Source organism: Mauremys mutica, chromosome 10, assembly GCF_020497125.1.
Source record: "Mauremys mutica isolate MM-2020 ecotype Southern chromosome 10, ASM2049712v1, whole genome shotgun sequence".
NCBI classification, from domain to species: Eukaryota; Metazoa; Chordata; order Testudines; family Geoemydidae; genus Mauremys; species Mauremys mutica.
The window spans coordinates 42288482-42306220 of NC_059081.1; the positions used below are offsets into that span (position 1 = coordinate 42288482).

At 41.9% G+C, this 17739-nt stretch overlaps 1 long non-coding RNA gene across 1 annotated transcript in view; it reads right to left on the reverse strand.

Annotated features, from left to right (window-relative positions):
• Positions 1-434: 434 nt before the first annotated feature.
• LOC123343290 overlaps positions 435-17739 on the reverse strand; it is a 41158-nt gene continuing 23853 nt past the window's right edge. Inside the window, exons 2-5 of the long non-coding RNA XR_006572177.1 lie at positions 10876-10997; positions 10567-10716; positions 7397-7461; positions 435-579 (exon numbers count right to left, since the gene is read on the reverse strand). This is a non-coding gene — a long non-coding RNA (uncharacterized LOC123343290). The remainder of the gene's footprint in view (positions 580-7396; positions 7462-10566; positions 10717-10875; positions 10998-17739) is intronic.

A 17739-nucleotide genomic window follows, 5' to 3' on the forward strand; every position in this document is an offset into this window, starting at 1 on the left:
TTTGCAATTAACACTCCAAGAACATGTGGGCCTGTGTGATTCAATCACTCAAATGTTCATGAAAAACAAGTGCAAAGGGGAATGCACATGATCAACGAATGTATATAAAAATCTGCAAATATTTGCAGATTTTTTCACCCAGCTCTAGTTTACATCTCTCAAAAATTCTTTGTTCTGAGTACATCTTAATTCACTCAGTGCATTTTCAATGTTTGATTTTAAAGGACATTACAGTTCATTCAACAGAAAAGAGTTAGAATTTTGAAAAGGTTCACCACAAAAAGAGCTAAAAATAAAAATAGTACTTCACTAAGTATACATGCAGAGTTCTCATAAGCACAATACTGTTTCACTCATTGATTAGCTGTGTATTAAAGGGATGAACAAACCTCTGATAGAATAGTATAAATATACAAAAGATTAATATCCAACATTTATATGCAAGCAATACATCATTAATGATCATTATGGAGAACTTCCTTAGTTCAAATGAGGTTCCAGAAGACTGGAAGCATTTCACTGTAGTACTGATATTTATAATGGCCACTCTAGGGAACTGCAGACCCATCAATTTGACATCTATAATATGCAAGGTAATGGAAATAAGTAGAGGTGAAGTACAGATGTGGACATTGAATTATCCTGGATTTTAAATGGTATGCAGATAATTAGAAATAGCCTTGTATATTTGGATGCACAATGCAACTATAGCTTTGGAAACACTGACTTATTACTTGCAACATATTATCTTGTAGCTTATCACACAGCATGACATGAGGAAATTAAAAGGACATGTGCCATTTTTTGTTTTTAATAATTAAAAAAACAGATATCTAAATTCCATGTTATTAAAAATCACATAGCCATTAGAAAGTTCTGATTGTGGGAACCCAACCATAAATAAGTCTTTCAAGTTGAAGTCGGAGGTTTCATAGAAACATACTAGCAAGATAGATTTTTTGGATTAGTTATTTACAGTTTTCTAAGTATAGTAAGATACATACTGTCAAATTATATTTAGGGCAGAACAGACTCAAGTTTTGAGAAGTTATAGAAAAAAAGCAAGTAGTGACAGTGCATTTAATAATTCACCCTATGCAGAATATCAGCACAAGCCCTTCATGACATCAAAATTCTACTTACACTATGAATTCCAAAACCAACCCTAGCCCTAGTTCAACCTTGAACCCCAAACCCTAACCTGAATTTGGATCTAAACACCACCTCTCAGCACATCTCTAGTTTTGAATTTTGGCTGCAAGAAAAAAAAAAGTGGCTGATGAGTGAAAAAAAATTAAGAACTAGTAAGACAGGGTTCTTTGACTGGCTGAAGAACTGACATATGGAAAATCTAATGTATTATTGACAAATGCAGATAGTAGTGACAAAAATAATTAATACCAACACACAAGGAATAGGACTGAAATGGGACCACAAGACTTTGAAAAATACGGCATAGTGCATCATAGATAATGTTGTGAACATGATTTTAAAATATCCAGTAGAATTGCTGAATAAGTACTTAAAACAGTACAAGACAAATCTGGGCAAGATAGAATGAAATTATGGAATTCTGCACTAAGGCCCATGTGCATCAGAATGGTTAGATTTCACTGTGAAAGGTGCGTGGGTGAGGGGGAGGATGATTTGGTAGAACCATCAATAGGTTGTACATCCTGTTTGTAACACTTCCTACACAGTATGCTCACATGGAAAGGAGAGAACAGGGACAAATGATCTCCTATTGTGTGGGGGAACGGAGTAAACATCCTGCATTCAGCCATTCTGGAGTGACTTTGCAGCCATTCCATGGAATGAGTGAGTGGGGATAATTCCTGCTCTGCACACCTCCACTATGTTAGCTCAGCTACTCAGACAAGGCACTGTGATCTATATCCCCTATAAAGACACCATCCACTGTCTGTCCAACCCTAAGGGTGACTCAGCAGTGGCACATTCTAAGCTGAGCAACCTTGCCGGCTTTAACCAATCCTTATACTTTGTCAAGTCAATTCTTCTCATTACACTTTCAAGTGTTAAGAGCCAGCTTCTGCTTTCTTACATCTGCTCAACCTCACTAACTAGAACTTCAAAGGAAAACAGTGACAGTAAAAAGCCTTTTACATACTGAAAAATCAATTCTGTATTACCACAAAATAAGAGACTGTCTTAATGCACCAAGAACAATGAGATTGTGGATGGTACATGTTTATTAATAAAGTGAATGACCCTTCATGAGCCAAATGGCTTTTTTCACACCTCCAAAAACAAATTTTTTTTTACTAGTTAGCAAAACCAAATTAGAAAAAAAACATTATGATCTTAAACAAATGGGCAATACCTAATATTGCTAAAAACAACATTAATTTACAGTGATATAAAAAGTTATCAACCCACAAAATCCCTTATAATCTGAATATTTGGGGTGTCATAGAATAAAAAAAGAAATATAGAATAAGGACATCAGGGTTTAGTACTATTAGTGCTGCATGTACTTTAGCAGAAAATGGGGCTAGACTGCTTGAAAAGGTACCTCACTTTAAAAAACAAACAAACAAAAAGAAACAAAAAGTTACATACAAGTAAAGTTAGCAACTTCATTAGCCTTTCAGCACTTTGTATATTTAATTTTTTCAAAGGGTAATATTTTTCTTGGTTGAATCATTCAAATATTTATTTGAAATCTAATCCCTCCAACCCCCACATCCCCCAGTCTGTTCCTCTGGCGGTCCCCAATGTAGCCACCTCCAGAGCATCTCAAATGATAATGGCTGCCTCTACACTCTGGTACTCAGCTTAGGTCCCCTGCCAAACATCATAGTCTTCAGGGGAATGGGGAGTACAGCTACTGGGGTGAGATGAGAAACCCAAAGAGAAGGGAGCAAGAAAGAAATTGGGTAGGAATGTAACGTAGAGAAATAAAAGAGACAAAATGAATGGGGCGGGGGAGAAGAGACAGATGGTGTCATAGCATGGACAGCACTAGCTCAGCGGGAGATGCTCGTTGGGGTGATTTAATTATGCCGATGAGAGAGCATAGGAAGGCTACATGGGAGACCTTACAGAGGTGCAGCAGTACAACCGTGCCACTGTAAGGTCTCTAGTGTAGACAAACTTTTCCTCTTATTCCTTTGCTTGACTGAGTGAGTATTGCTTCCCCTCACCCTCTTGCTCAGCCTACTTGGATCCTGGTTCTGGGTCTATCATAGGATATGTCTACACTTGGAACTGAGGTGTGATTCCCAACTAAAAGACATACCCACACTAGCTTTCATTAAGTCAGTCTATTAAAGTCATTGAGCTAGTGTATTACAATAGTAGTGTAGCCATGGATGGGTAGCCTGAGCCAATACTGCAAATGTACCCACATGGTCTAGACGGGTGTGTACTCAGGACAGCTAGGCCCTCCTGCTACCAGCCACTGCCCATGCTACCAGAGCTTCACTACTATTTTTAGTGTGCATCTCAATGACAGCTAGAGTGAGTATGTCTCCTTGAGCTGGGACTCTCATCCGCAGTGCCAAGTAGACAAATCCTTAGAGTCTGCTACTACGGTGATGTGTAATAGTATCAGACAACCTGGCTCTGGTGTAGAAAGCAGTCCAACTTTCCAAATATTCTCCCCTGTGAGGAAGTGAGTGGTAAGGAACAGGGAGAAGGCAGCACTTATGACTCAGAATTCCTTCCTGTTGCTGTTTTGAAGTGGAGCCGTTGTGTGCCACCCCTTCATTCCATCTTGGCCGAGCCTAACGGCACAATCTAGCTCTGATGCATCATATCCAAATTATATTACTAACCCTTTTTATTTCTGCATGGTGACAGTGTGTGATTTCATTCTGAATTAAGTCTGGAATTTTATTTTTCTTTAAAAAAAAAAAAAAAAAAGGAAGGAAGGTTTCCTCTGAAGCCCTGCCTGTTTATCACCAATTGCCAAGACATGTTACAGTAGCTTGTGAAACGCAGCAGTTCACACTATGGTGTGGGAGTCTAGGCCATTGTGGGAACTTAAGATGGGGCCCCTTTCAGTTTTTGTAAAATCCCTGCTCTGGGCAAGAAATCAAAAATAACTTTCAAGTAATCTAAGAAACACAAAAGGTCGCGCAAAATGGCTCCTCCTGATCAAATCCTTCCATGAGGCTTGTGTGGCACAGTAAGCAGAAATACGGATGGTGTACATCTGACTTTTCCCTCTTATATGTATAGCTCACAGCCTGTCAGTTTCAAATTCTCATTTGCCTGTCTCTCTGTTTCTGTCCCAAGAGATAGACTTTCCAGCAGTGTGATCATCTGTGAATTATTAACTAACCACAGATTAAATCATTACTTGGTGCTTAATTTTATGTAACATTTCTCAGTAGCGTGTACAAAAGAAATGTGTTTGGAGTTTTGTAAATATGTGCCAAGATTAATTGTAAGGTATCATTGGTTTAACAACTCCAAATTTGATTCAGTGCAATAATTTGCTCCAAAAAGTCATCATACAATCTGCAGGTTAAAGGCAGAAGCATAGGAAGGGCCAAAAATTGTCCTTGTATTGTACAAAGGGTCCCATTTACCTCAGTTCTTTAATTTATTTCTTTATCTCCACTGAAGTAAAAAAAAGTTTGCAGAGCTAAGAATTTGTCTCCAATGTGGGCTTTTTTTTAACAGTTAGGCTTACATTTTAGTATGTAGAGTAAAAATACAAGGAAGCAAGATATATTATATATTAGATGTAATTTTGAACTCTATTGAAACTAAACCAAGAACTTATTTCCATGATCTATGTCTAACTCTCCAAAAACATAGTTATTCCATACTGAGTATTCATATCATGTACATCATATGTAATAGCTAAAGCTGGTTTCATAATAATCCCTAATTGTTTGTGAAGATTTTCCTCACCATTTGAAGAATAAATTAAACATTTCCCTTCAGAGAGTTCTAGTAACATCCCAAGGAGAGAAAACATGTGTCTTTCTTACTAACTTTGTTTAATTGCTGTCAGTGATGATATACAAGAAACAAAACCAAGTAGACACTATAGGCTACATAACGGCTCTGAGGGCCAATAGATTGCTGCAGGGAGAGTGTAGGTTTAGCAGCTGTATTGAAGAAAGGCTGTGGAGCTGCCCCACAACTGGGGCACCACGTTAACCCAGCCCCTTCCCCTGTACAAGGTCCACTTATTCAGGTTCTACGTGGGAGCAGCAAAGGATGGACATTTCACCCTGGATGATCTTTCTCCCCATGATTTGTCCACATAACTTGCATTAATATAAATGTACATTTTGAATGCACATCAAGGACAGAGTACACCTCTGAATATGGTGTCATGTTAAAACCTGAAGCATAATTCATATAGATAAAATATGCCTGACCAAAACATCTTGAGATCCTGCAATGAAAGCTGCAGCCTAGATGAAAGTTACCCACAAGGTCCACCTTCAGTGATAGCAGGAGATGGCTGATCCACTGTAGCTCAGCTCTATCAATGTCTTGCTATCTTAAAACGTTGAATATAAATATTTGACCTAGTTCAATATCACCTAGGAGTGATTAGCAGCTTGTTCTCTAATGCCAGTTCCCAACAAGGTTCTGGGGAAACACTTTTGTATACTTCACTTTCTATGGTATCTAAATGTCATACAACCCTTTGGGTAACAATGATAACAGACAGAACAGTCACTGAGGAATATGCATTGAAAGCTGCATGAAAGTTAGTTATCTCTGGGTGCCATCAATAAAGAGTTCAGAAATAGTTACACTGTTAGCCCAGAAACAAGAGCCCATTCCTAGTAACATGAGAAACCACTGGCATTTTGTTCTTTCCCCTCCCCTTCCTTTTTTTTCTCTTAAGAATTTTAAAATTTTGTATCTGAACTTTTTAAAATACAAGCCAGGGAAAGCACAAATGCAATCAAAATATGAACACAGCACTCTTTACAACAAGAACCACAATTTCTGTACAATAAATAGGGCACATTATGCATGTCTTCAATTAAAATAATAAAGTTAAAAAATGGGGGTGAATAATCTGTTAAATTTTGTGTAAGAGAGGTTGGGGAGGGGCAGGAGTGAGATAGAGAGAGAGAGAGAGACTGTATGTGTCTATAACAAAGTGGGAGGATTTATGGTTTCCAGGAGAAATACTGATCTTCCAGCCTATTTCTTTGTGATACTGTAATTATTGGCCGCACCCAGCACCTAGCCATGTTAGAAAGAAATAGCTATTTGCCATTCCAAATCATCCTTAACACATAAAAAAGGGCATGGAGTGAAAAGATGCAAAACAATGCCCCCTCCCAGAGTTACCAACTTTCTGACTGCAGAAAACCAAACACCCTTGCCCCACCCCACCCCTTCCCCGAGGCCCCGCCCCCCGCTCACTCTGTCCCCCCTTCCTCCATCGCTCGCGCTCCCTCACCCTCCCTCACTTTCACTGGACTGGCACAGAGGGTTGGGGTGGAGGAGGGGGCTCTGGGCTGGGGGAGGGGGTTGGGGTGTGGGAGGGGGTGCAGGCTCTGGGAAGGAGTTTGGGTGCAAGATGGGGCTCAGGGTTGGGACAGAGGGTTGGGCACAGGAGGGGGTTCAGGGTGCAGACTCCAGACAACATTTACCTCAAGCAGCTCCCAGAAGCAGCTGGCATATCCCTCTGGCTCCTAGGTGCAGGGGCAGCCAGGGGGCTCTGCTCACTGCTCCCGTCCGCATGCATCACCCCCGCAGTTCCCATGGGTTGTAGTTTCCGGCCAATGGGAGCAGTGGAGTCGACGCTTGGGGTGGATGCATCATGCAGAGCCCCGCTTGCCACCTTTGCACCTAGGAGCCGGAGGGACATGCCAGCCCCTTCTGGGAGCTGCACAGAGCCAGCCACTGCAGCCAACTGAACTTTTAACAGCCCGGTCAGTGGTGCTGACTGGAGCCACAAGGGTCCCTTTTCAACCAGGCATTCCGGTCAAAAACTGGACACCTGGCAACCCTACCTCCTCCAGCATAATATCCAGTCTAGCTGAGCTGTGATGTGACCATCAAGGAATGGTGCAGTTTCAGTGAGGGGAGAGTTTAGACAAGGAACATCAGTGCTTCTGTAAATTCAGGAGAATCATCTGCCTGCATGTATAATTTCTGTAGTCCACGCATACAGCACATTGCTCACACTACTGCTGGGTTCTGATTTATGTGCCATCACAGGTTAGCTCAGACTCCTTCTAGGTGATATTGAAGTAGGTTAAGTGGAGAAAATATGCACAGAGAACTCTGAGACACACCCACATAAGGATAAAGGGAAGATAATGGTGTCATACTTTTAGAATATTTATATTCAACATTTTAATAGAAAAGCAAGATATTTATAGAGCTGATTAACAAAGTTACTGCTGTATAAGTGTAGAAGGATGGTGGGGGTAAAATAACTCACCATTTTGGAGAAAGCATCATCCAAGGCAAGATCCATCTCCCTTTCCTCACATGCCTGACATGTACCTATGACAAATATTGATAACATTTATTTCATGCTGGGATCACCCTTCCTGAGCTGGTCCAAAACACGATACACTATCAGCATTCAAATCCTACACTATCAGCATTCAAGTCCCATCATTTCAACAGTGATGACAACAAGCAAGCAGCTGACCAATAATGACAAGTTTGAGGCGTAACTAGGGTTACTCTAACAAACAAAAATCAGTTGTGTTATCAAATATTACAGGCCAAATGTTCAAAGAGTTCAGAGTTGGATTTTCACATGTTCAGCACCCATAACTGTAGCTGGAGTCTCAGGAGAGCTCAGCTCCCAAACAAGGGCCAGGCTTTCAAAAGAACTTAGCACCCAACAGCTTCCACTGTGAAACTTACGACCAGGGGTTTTGTTTGTTTGTTTTTAAAAAAACATTCAGATCTCAATGTGCTGGGAGCACTCTTGGAAATGTGTCCACTTATTCTGATGCCTACCTGGGAGCTGAGCTGTTCTGAACATCTTTTATTGTGGGTGCTGACAAAAGGGACAACCTAGTGAGAGTAGGAATGATAGAACCAGGTTGTAATTGCACCTGTCACCTCTGAGGGCCTCCTCGAGTTCAGGTGTAGTGTTGCTGGGGTTCTCTCAGTTGTTCTGGTGACACAATGGTCTGTTGTTGGACATGGCCTAGTCCTCTGGCCAGGTCACTGCTCAGTGCATTCCCCTTCCAGGGGTTAACAGAAGAGCCCAGAAAATAGGAAACAAAAACTAATGGCCTTCAAGCCCATCTCCCTGACTCTTTCTGGCACTTGCTGTTCTTGGCTTCTTTTGTTCTTGACCCCTGTTGGTATGGTGAAAGACCATAGGGGCACCCAGCCCAACCCTCTCCTTTGGGTTTCCACCAATGGAGCTTGTTTAGGCAGATAAGTACCGCTCTTTCAATCCCTCCATACTTTACCTGGGCTGCTCCTATCTTTACTTCATTTGTAGACTCAGATTCATCATCAGCATTTTCACAAGATCTGCAGACTCTGGTGCACTCACCTGAACTTTGTGGTTCCTCATGGCTTCTCCTGGGGCCAGCTACAGAGGCATTTCCTGAAAGCCAGTCTCAGCTCTTCCCTGCAGCAGCTGGATTGTTGTGCTAGTAGTTTTCTCAGGTCTCTTGCTTTAGGTCAGTCAGTCAGTCTTATTCTTCAAGCAAGAGTTCCCTCTTTCTTGAGATGAAATTTGTGTCTCAGGCCTTAGGTTAATCAGCTGCAAGCTCCCTTCAGCTGGATACCTTTCCCAATTAGCCTTCCAATCTGCTGCATTCAGCAGGCCAGCCTTCTCCTGTTAAGTGGCTACCCTAGTGTGAGGAAATAGGCAGCCTTTGTGCTAGTCCTCTTCTCCCAACAACTTCTTAACTGGCTGAGTGAGAGAACCTTGCTCCACCCCCACTAAAAGGCTCTTGAAGGTACAGTAACAAGATTCCTTCTTCAACCAGTATTCATTCCCAGGGCTACTTCCTCAAGATCTTTGCCCCTCTTAGGTCTCGCTATATCTTCCATTGGGCCTTTCAAACTCTCAAAGGGCCATGCTAAATGGAGGGGGTAGGCTGACTACCAGGTGCTACTGCCCTTGATGGAAGACTACCTCATCCCAAAGGTCTTTGCCCAACTCATGTTCAGTATAAGCTCGGTCCTAATGTTGCTTGGCTTTCTGACGCAGTATGCTATGGAGTGATGAAGGGAAATAAGGCAGGAGACAGGAGCATCTTGAGCCTGAGAAGTGCCACCCAGTTTGTTTAATATTGATTTTCACAGACAATGGCTAAGGAACAGAACATACATAACGGACATTTGGCTCATTATAGGAAAGAACAATCACCCTTAAAAACTCAGAAGGAAACCCCAAAAGGCACACATCCAAAAACACTGATTTGCCCCAAGTATAGTGTCTCTCTGAAAGTAGAGTGACTTACCTTGTTTTTTAATCTGCCAGTCACCTTGATATCGAGGAACTAAGCGGGAAAGTCGCAGTGACATCCTGTAAGGACTATATATGCTATTCCTCCCTCAATGGGATTTTATTTCTAATGGGGAAATAGGCAGTGGGGCTGGGGAAGAAGGCTACGCTCACTCAGCCCCATCCTCAGCCTTATTTCACTTGCTTTGTGGCACTCTAGTGGCAAAAAGCACATATTCCCTCAGTACAGAGAGCACAGCTCTATGTACCCTCTTTTAAATTCCAGCACAGGGGTTTAGATGTGGAAAAGGGGGTATAACCCAGGCACTCCTACACCCACCAATCATCAGCTTCTGAAACATCCTTTTTGGGCTGTGGACAATCAAGGACAATTGGAGCAGCCCTGAGGCTGCTGAGTTATGGTAGGGACTGACCCACAGGATGGAGAGCCACAACAGTGGCATAACGCTATCTTTCTCCCCCTAGCTACGGCAGATTCTTCTCAGTTACAGCCATTATCTGTCCCCAACACAAGTATATCTTGGGTCTTGAATTGTGTTCTAAAGTAGGAAAGATGTACGTGCATCATTATCTGCTGCAGAAGAGCTTGGACCCTTCACAGAAGAAACCTTTTATCCAGCTTTGTCTTAAAACCACCACCAGCATCATCATCCCTGTTGGTTCCTGGGGCAGGGTGGAAGGAGGAAGTGTTCTTTCAACAGTTAGGCCAAGATCCTCGAAGGTGTTTAGTTGCCAAACTCCCATGGGGCTTGAAGATGAGCACTCTGACCTTGAACTGAATTTCATACTCAATGAGGAGACAGTGTAATGGGCATAGTACTGGGGTGAAGTGTTCTTGTCTATCTTTTCCATTTAGCAGACAGATGGCTGTGCTTGGACTAGCTGTGGTTCTGTAGACCCTAGTCAAACAGTATCACCATACGCCAGCCCCGGAGTAACAATGACCAGCAAAATGAGGTTTTCCTCCATGTTTTCTCACAAATTCTTTTAATGGAGACACTGTCAGTGTATTACCCTAAAACCAGATGTTTATCACAACTCTTCTACCTGGCACATCCCCTTCCTCCCGCTGGAAGACAAATGAGCCCTTCTGGGATAAACTCAATTTTAAATCATTAGGAAGCATCCTCACTGTTTCTGAATGGACCTAGCAAGCAACTTACTTTTCTTTATATGCTTGTAAACTGGTTGCAGTTGTAGGGATGAAATCTGATTGGTAAATTCTGTTCAGCAGGTATAAAAGTCCTTTATTTAGGCTATATTGTTGAAGTGCCTGCCATGAACTCCAAAGCAGCTGTGATTTTAATTGATTCCTAGAAGTGCAATGAAAGTATAGCAGATAAAAAATGACAGAGTTGTTGCTGATGCAAATGAAAATGTTACAGCAAAGCAGCTGGGGAGAGGACTGTAGATGTTTACATTATCCCAACATGCTTACATTGTCTCTTCCACATTTTCCATCCAAAGCTCACCTGGTTTTGCTGAAGACCTGGGAAGCAGTGAATTGTATGCAGCACCTAATATTTATTCATGCCATTCTCAAGAACATCTTTGCAGCTCTTGCCAAGGTCTGTCACTGAATGTGTTTGTTCAGCTGCATGGCAAAAATATAATACACAGTCATCATTTTTGCTCAGTCACCTACTCAATATTTTTCTTCTCTGATTAAATTAACTCATAAATACTGTGCTTTTCATGCCAGAAAATCTTACTACACTCAGTCAACTGAACATCCATTTGTACATTTTTTTATGTTCCTGGACATTTAGTTACTTCGCTAATAAGTTCTAAAATAATGAAGAAGCCAAATCATCTAATTTACCTGGAACCCTGTAAGTACTAATTATAATTAAAAGAGATTATTTATTCAAGCACATCTTTTTTCACAAGCTAAATCACAGTATTATACGCTAATGAGCTTTAGCAGATTGTGGCACAAATGAATTAAAAGGATACATGTTAGAGGACATGCTTGCCTTCTGTTGAAAGTGGGACATCATTTTAAAACAGAACCAGTTTGACGGATGCAAGGGAACAACAGTGTCTAGGTATATTCAGCTTCGTGCTTTCAGAAATATAGAAGAGCCGTTTTTAACTAAGCTGTGAAATTTTTTAAAATATGTACTAGCAGCTTACTCTCTTGAATTGCCTATTGCACATCTACATGGGCTGTGACTACACTAGTCTTTATTCTCTATAAAATTTCCCACCATGGTTAACATCTGTGCAGCTCCAAAGCTCATAAGAACAGCGGGAGCTATTTGCAGAGCTCTAATTGATTTTTCGGTTTGGTGGCTGAACCAAAAAATATCATTTATGTAAGAACCCCCGGGTCTAGAAGCAGGGGCTGCAGGATGCAAGACAAGCACTCCTTTGGGTCCAAGCAGGGTTGCCACCAAATGGAAATGAGAGGCTAAGCCCTGCAGGAAATCCTTTGCTAAGGGCCACGAGCAACAGCCCTCTGTGACTCCCTATATAAGCCAGGAAGCCATTTATGGGAGTTATCCAAGTAATGCAGACCTCTGGTGTGCTTCTGCCTTAGACCTTACCTCACCGCTTCTTGCTGCGACTCACCCTGATCCCAGACTCCTGCCTCTCAACCCTGATACTGGTTTACTGGCTCCAGTTTAAGACCATTGCTGACCCCGATTAAAGAGCCTAGTCCAGCCTGACCCTCGCCTCATGCTCTTAATTTGGTAACAGAATCTGACTTTCCAGTTTTGACCTGGCCTGGCTCCAGATTGATCTTTGACCTTCAGCCTCGATACTTAGCAGCTCACACCATACCCCAGGCCACCCATGACCCGGGCCTGACAGATTACTCAGACCACCTCCAAAATTCCTCCTTCTGCCAGTCCCTGAACAGAAGATGGATGGGGCAGGTCCATCTCTCATTTTCCACAGGGTCCCAAACCCTTAGGAATGGGCTGTGTGATTGCAAATGGAGACCCTCACGCTGCAGGCCCAGTTAGCGCAGGCCATGGCTAAAGGGCTGGCCCTGCATGAGCAGCTGGCTCAGTCACAGACCCATGCCACACAACTCATGTCAGAAGTACGGGCCCTCCAAGAGCAACCTGAAGATTCGCAAGGAAAAGCAGCTACCCTGAGAGCTCACCCCCTCCTGAGCAGGGGACCACTGCTACCAGAGTGATTCAACAGGGACCACTGGAAATATCAGGGTTCTCTAAACCAGTGCATTTCCTTCTGCATCCCTGAACGTATTACAGACCAAGAAAAGGTGGGGCTGGTGATTAGCCTGCTCAAGCAAAAAGAGCTAAATTGGACCTCTCCTCTGTTAGCCCCAAACTGCCCAGTATAATCCAACTGGGATGCTTTCCTGTGAGGATTCTCGATTATCTTTGATGACTCCCACCATGACTGCTCAGCAGAGGCTGCTGTCCATAAGCTGAGGCTAGGGAAAGGGCTGAACACTTCATGTGCTGAAAACTGGTGGCTGATGTTGAGTGGAAAGAGGCAGCACAACTGCACCAGTTCCTGTGGAGTATCCATGCAGAGGTAAAAGACAAGCTACCTAGTGTAGAGAAAAGTACTCGACTCAAACCCTTCATTTATCTTGTCCTTCATATTAACACCTGGCTGTGCAAGCAAAAGGAGAAGAGAAAATGAGCCTGATGCCACTATGCCCACATACTGCACCCAAGCCCATGGAACCAAACCTTGAATGAATGTGGGTGGATCTAGGTCACAAATGTCTGTCCTGGGAGGAAAAGGAATGCCGTTGGCAACTTAACCTCTGTTTCTACTGGAGAATGTTGAGAAATTTCCTGTCTATTCAGACCAAACTAGAGAAATGGACAAATCCAAGCCCAGTAAGGGGTACTGCCTGGGCGTCACCAGGGCACCCAATCCCTAAGCTTGTTCCTCTGCCTTTGAAAAGAGCCCAATCCAAACTCCACAGCCTCTCCACATTTACAGATACCACTGCAATTACATGTCCTAGGGAGATCAAGATCAATGCCCTTGCAGTTAGCCAGGGTCAGATCCTACAAATTCCACTTTGGTCCAAACTTTCACTGGACCTGGTAGAAAATAATCAATAGGTCACCCCTGTCATCCAGTCCAGTAACCCAAGAAACTGTTCTTTCAGGGCCAGAATGGGAGAGCACTGTGAGTTACTATACTTCCATCTGATCCACTCTCCACACTGCCCAATAATAATAGCTAGACCCCACAGGCCAAAAATCGTGGTCTGCAGGGTACGAGACAGGTACTGCTTCCTCTTCGCCAACAGGGGCCCAGGCAGGATTGCCAAAAAGAGGAACTGAGAGGCTAGGCCCTGCAGGAAGTTCTGCCCTGAGGGACATGAGCAACAACAACCCTCTGTGATTCCCTGATTAGCTGGCACTCCCCATATAAACCAGGAAGCCATTTCTGGGAATTGTCTGGAAAATGCAGCCTTCGGTGTGCTTTTAACTCACTCACCGCACCTTACTGAGGCTCTCTTTGATCCCAGACTGCCGGCTCTCAACCTATTTTTGGCTTCCGACCTTGATCCTGGTTTTCTATGTCCAGCTTAAAACCTTTGCTGACACCAGTGAAAGACTTTGGCCAGGCCCAACCCTGATTCTCGCTTCATGCTCTCAGTTTGGTAGCAAAATCTGACTTTGCGGTTTTGACCTGGCCCCAGACTGATCTGACCTTTGCCCCAATATAGAACAGCTCACTCTGTGCCCAGAGGCCAATTTTTTTGTTATATTAGATTTTTAAGTATCAGAGGGGTAGCCGTGTTAGTCTGGAATTAGATTTTTAGGTATTCTTACCTTTTAAAAAAAATTAGCTCAATTTCAAAATAAATCATCATTTAAAAATAAAAAGTCAAATCATTCCATTTCAAAAATGTTGAAACAAACCATTTCAACTTTTTAATTTTTTTTCCTCCCATTTTTTATTCAGCTGAAATTATTTCCCAAATTCAACCAATTTATAAATAGTTTTGATCATCCTGAAACTTCATTCTTCAGCGACTAAACTTTGCTCCCAGAAAATGTTTGCCCAGCTCTAGTGGGAGCACTACTGTCAATAGGGCTTCCGGTGAGCAATGACATTTTAAGCACCATATCACCTGACTGTACTCAGAGTAGTTCAACATGAGATGGTGTTTAGAATGTCATTGGCTTCTTGTCTACACTCACATTCCCACCCCCGCTACCACTGGAAGAACAGAGCTGGTGATGGAATCATAGAATCATAGGACTGGAAGGAACCTCGAGAGGTCATCTAACCCAGTCCCCTGCACTCATGGCCGGACTAAGTAGTAACATTGTACACAAAGTCTGATAATAGCATTGAACATTCTTTAGACTTAGTTATTTGTTGTCATCCACACATGCATGTATTTCTGACAGTGACACAAAGAAATGCCTGTGCACTAATCCCATTTTTGGGGAGGATGGGGAAGCAGATGTCGTGAATTTTGTGTATGAAATTAGTTCTTTTGAAAAATGCCAGCCTGTGCTCTCGAGAATGACGTCCTTTCTTCAGCGCTAATACAGATACAACACAGACAGCAGTTGTGCAAGTTTCTCCTATGCTGCCCCATCAATACACTGCAACCCAAACCTAAAGGGCTGAGTGGATCATCCAGGATCGCCATTTAATCCTTGGTCATTCTGCTGAGACTTCCAATAAAGTAGCTGCAACCAAACCTCAAAACTTTCAAGGCATTTTGTTTTCCCCGGCACCGTCTGGCCAGCACTAACCTATCTGTGGTCCTGGTGAGGGAGGAGTGATTGCAATTTCCATGATGCCGAAAGCCTTGAATACAAACACTTACTTCTCTCCCTGCTTTCTCCCATTTAAAAGGTCAATTTTTCTCCAAGACACCTATCAATGATTGTTCTCAGTTTAAAAGACCCAACTCAGATTGTCTCAAACAAAAGTGAATTTATTGTCCAATTATTTAAGTAGAGAGAAGTCATGAAATAAAAGCACCAGTAAAATATATGCTAGCCTAGATCACTACTCTGAAAAGTTCCGATAAGCAGGACTATATCTAACACTAGAGAACATTCTTCACAATAGCTGACGACCTTACATTGTAGAAATATCTTTGCTATGAAGCAATAGTAAAGCTCTGTCACTTCTCAGTTCATTATTCCACATCCCAAAAAAATGCTTAGTGCCTTTATGGGAACAAAAGAGGTTAAAATACAGGAAAGTCGGGGTGAAGTGGGAAAGAGTACAGCTCCTTTTCCTCTGCAAAAAGCAGTGGGGAGCTTCCCCTACTCTCCCTGGCTTGAGTAACTAATGTTCCCCCACTGCCCCATCTCCAGAGCCACTCAGATGCACAGGCAAAAGGACCCTGGGCTCCCCACTTGAGAGGGCCCCCAAAATGATGGAGGAGTGGCTGGGCCAAATTTGAGTGAGAGGTGGTGTGCCCTGGCTTTAACAAGTAGATTTCAGATTTTCAGAGGAGAACCTGATCGTAGAATTTCTGTGCTGTGGTTCTAATAGTTATAACATTTAAATTATCCTGTTAGTCCATAGCTGTGGAAAGGCTGGTGTATATATGTGGAACCCTAAACTTTCATTTACAAACTATTTGAAACATTTTGGAATGCATCAGCCGAGGAAGGGGTCCAGCATTTTGCAAATACCATAAGGGCATTAAATTTGAATTTGCCAAAGAAAGAACCAATTAACCATTTTTACTTGCCTTGTAGCTGTTATTTTTTATTATTTTACTTTTTTTATTCTTCCTGAAGAGGAATTATTTCTAACTATGTTTTGTATTTAACTGTGGAGTTTGAGCCACAGGAAGAGCCAGGTTGGTATAAAAACCTTGGCAGGTTTGTGGTCCTTTCTGATTATTACCTAATGCATTTGTGTCATCTGCCTTCCTTGTGTGAAAACACACTGAGGAAATGTGTAAATGCAGTGAATTGTTCCCAACTCTTTTATTCACCTTTCAGTATGCTAGTTCCTTCCCTTGGCATTGATATCATTATGCATTTGTCAAAGATAGACTGTCACTTTCGTGCTTCTATTATGTGCAAGATTTGGCAGCACATTTTGCCTTTGGGATTTGCTTATATCCTTTGTATGTTATTGTACTGCTCTGGCATTCAGTAAATTCAGTACACCCATTTCTTTGATGTTCATTCCAGCCCCTAAATGTGGAAACAATGACTAAAATTTTGGATCAAAGCATCCCTTAGATGGAAGGCAACATAGTCCTGTGATAATTTATGAAAACAGAATGTAATCCCATAGCTAAATTTTAGTCCAATAATTCTTTATGAACAGTTCTAACTTCCCTGTACTGATAAACGTGCAAGGAAGTTAAAAGGGGGTTGTGGGGCTGAGGGGTTCAGGTCAAAGAGAGAGCCTAGCTTGAGAAAATACTGATGTGAAACTTCTGGTGATTTCTAAATATAGGGAAGAGCAAACAGTTATTTTTCTATTTTGAATTGATTTCTGGGCATCAAGCACATTCCTGTTCCTCACTGTAATAGCAAAACACATAGAGTAGATAAAGACAGGGTGCTGCATTCTTGCAATAGGCCCTACATTTGTTTCACTGTCTGGGAAAACCCAATTATATTACATGAAAATTGTTCCTATAGTTTAAAAAAATTAAGTAAAAGGAGATTTGGATGCGTTCATAGTTTTGCAAATTATTATAGCTAGCAAAATTCAAACTATTTTTTGAATCGGCCTAGCCAACCATTCACTGCTCTTAAGTCTCTTTCCTCTCTCTTTATTTGTGTGGATGAAGGTGTACAGAATAATTAAGATATTAGATCATTGCAAGATTTCCAGTTTAAGTGGGGGCAAATATTTAAAAGCCGTGTCTTAATAAGAGGTCTCCCCCATTTTGCTTTTAGAAATGTGTGACAGGACAACTACAAAGGTATAACAGTATTAAAGACATATATTTCCATTTTTACTAATGTGTGCAAGAGACATAAGCTTTTACACTTTCCATCTTGCTATAAGAATTTCTCATTATCACACAATTTGTTTTAGTAATTACACAGCGGACAACTATGCTTAAGACCCCTAAACTGTCATTTTCAAATTGTGGTCTTTAAGAGGTAAGTTTTTTACTGCCAGATATATGCAACAGTGCCATCTAGTGGCTGCTTAGATTACTCACATGTGTACATCAGGAATACTGCAGACATTACAATTTAAAATATAAAATAAAATAAAAATGCTCTTTTTAAAGGCTCTAACCTGGATTCAAATCAAATGTTAACTAAAGTTCAAGAATAGCAGTGAGTTGTTGCAAAATCCTGTATCCACTTTTTCTACCACATTTTAACATTACAAATCAGGCTTTATGTTCCTATGTGTAATGTGTGGGGTCGGGG